The following is a 2,986-nucleotide window of genomic DNA, read 5'->3' on the forward strand; positions in this document are numbered from 1 at the left end:
GGCGGGGGCAGCAATCGCGTGGCTGCTATACACCGCGGGAGCGACTCCCAAAAGCCCGCTAGCGCGAACCGCGCTTATAGCGCACAGAGCGACGACAATCTACAAAAATGAAAAATAGTTTATTTATAACATTAACGGCCGAAGTATGAAACGAATCTCACGCACTTTGCTGCACAAACGCCGCTTACAATCTGTAGGACGAAATTTCAGTGGAATTTGGAATGTATTATCGGATGCTCTTACATATTTAAATGTCGTTTTAATATTTGGCTGTAGCTGTAAACACTTTTTAATGATTCCCAAAAATGTTTGATTTAGTTACAATTTTCCTAATTTTGTATCCTATTTGCAGTCGACGTTCTTTCAGTTATCAATCAACGAATTGCTATTCATAAACTTATTTAATCACTTAAACACACCTTAGCGAACATGTTGATGCTGTTTGATGGTGGCAACTGAATAATTTAGCAAGGCGTGCTCCGGTTTTTATACTGCTCCACTATGTCCATTTCACTTTCATTGTCAACGAACCTACATTTTACGAAGAGGGTCAAAACAAGAGCGAAAAGGTCTCATTTATTATGAAATATTATTATAAATGTTATGCAAATTTGCTTTTCTTTCATGAAAAAATTGAAAGAATATAAAGTATTTATAATTACAATATAACATGTAACCCTAAGTTTCATCTAATGCACGATTAGGCGTGATTGATTAACTATATATTATTTTTAAATATTGATAGGAAAATTTTACCATAATTATATACTCGTAAACTTCACTATCTAAGATATAGTTAACACAGTAACTGTAGGCACTTTAAAAAAAAAAGATTCCCAGGTCAAATTCTAAAGGAGAGGAATGAGCACACTTTTACTTAGGTCAAAATATTTTGGTTACAAATTGAATCCGAACTAAAATAAGTACATGAAATTGTAAAACCTTCTTTATCTATAATTCTTTTATTGTTTAATTCAATGCTCATGAGTGTTTTAATGATTCAAGAGTATTTAAAAAGATAAAAGAGATTTTTTCTAAATATTTGTAGTCATTCGCTTACTAGATTCAAGTCCAAATTCTGAATCATATATCATGTTGTTACAGGACTCTAATATTAGTCGATCGTTTGGGAGAAAGGATAACAAAATTCATTTAAAAACATAGTGACAAAGACAGTGATACCCAATGTAACTTATTTTTTAACGAACATAACAATCCTGTGCAGTCAATAAAAGGTTTACCTTGATTAATTATAATTAAGGAATTACGCAAAATATCATACGCTCACTTTGTGCCAATTGAACGACAGTAAAATGTTTAATGTTACATTTAGATTATATGTAAAAGTATTTTTTATGAACGTATAAGATTTTTGAAACGTTTATTAAAATAATAACAGTGGTAGAGGCTTTAACCGTGGGCTGAATAGGCAAGCACGTCCAGTGCAATACCACGACCACAAGAAAGACAGGCTTGAAGTGGGAGCAACACATCGTTTCGTCTGATCAGTGCGTGCCAAAGGCCTAATTTAAGTTCTCTTGTCATTTTTACCCTTTTAGTATAAAGAATGGGAATCCAATTAGATTTGGCGGAGGCTGGGATGCATAAGTAGGGAAAAATTCTCTTTATGTGCGGGAAAAAACACCGCCATTATTTAAAGGTAGACAACCAATCTGCATATGCGGTGGCTTCGCTGTTTTGGCGTATGTCCCATTGTTCGTATGCAACTCATACTATAAAATAGTTATAAAAACACAATTGTTATAGAAAATTAGATTAAATGTAGCTGTATTCAAATAAAACTTAAAAATTGATTGTTGAAAACTTTAATGCTGATATAACCATAAAAATCTGTAATGATTTTTCGTCTATGGACTATTGAGAATCTTATTTTTACGTTTCTCTATCTCGTAGTGAAATTCCACTGTCGATGCCGTGTCACTTCTACTAACGTATATTCTGTTTTATCGAAGAGAATGAAAGGGGTGAAAAGACCGAAGAAACCCGCAGTCATATTACAAAGAAAAAGTACAACATAGCCAATAGATATTCGTACCATGAACCATTATGGTATTGACCTATGAATAACGTTACAAATGGGCCTTTGAGTGTATATTAGATAAGTTCATCTATACATATAATAAAATTTTGATTGTCTGTCTGTATTATAAAAAAAAAAAACAGATTTCGGGAAGGTGATGTATTTGCGTTGGTGATAAAAAAAATTTTCTGCCTGTCGGTAAGCCACGTTTGTTCCGGGTAATCTCCGAAACGGCTGGCCTGATTTTAATGGGACTTGCATTGTACGGTAGCTGACATGGGCGAACATATTATAGGCTACATTTTTTAATTCCGCGCTGCCAAAATGGTATTACGGGTGATCCAAATTAGCGCTAACGAAGTTTGCGGGCGACAGCTCGCTTGTGACATAAAGAACAAAGTAACGGATTGCATACAACCTTAATGATTTTACATAGTATTATTGTTGATCGAAGCTTACATATTATATTGATTCATACCATTTTAATAATTATATAGATATAGTTATCAAATAGGCCAGTTGTCGGCAAATTGCGACTACGGAGCCATATTGTACGAGCTTAAGGAGCCAAAGATAACTCTTTAAGTGCAGCTACATTATTTGACTCCAATTACACCTGTCTACAGCAGCACATAACAGGCACACAGTTTGCATATTTTTTACAGCTATTTACTTTTAGGTAGTTTTGTAATTCATAATTTCGATGTTATTTTGAATGCTGAATATAGAAACATTCAATTCTTGACATTAACCTGCTAAGGTAGATATTAATAAAAAAGGGAATGTAATGAAAATAATATATTTAATATGGCATTTCATATATTTTGTAACTTTTTTTCCTATTTACAGATTACAGCAATGGATTCAGTTTACCAACCGTAGTTAGCACCGTGAGCGTTGTAGGCGACGTGGGAGAGGGCGGGAGAGGCAGAGTACGCGATGGAG

This window comes from Papilio polytes, unplaced genomic scaffold (assembly GCF_000836215.1).
Source record: "Papilio polytes unplaced genomic scaffold, Ppol_1.0 DF824135.1, whole genome shotgun sequence".
NCBI lineage: Eukaryota > Metazoa > Arthropoda > Insecta > Lepidoptera > Papilionidae > Papilio > Papilio polytes.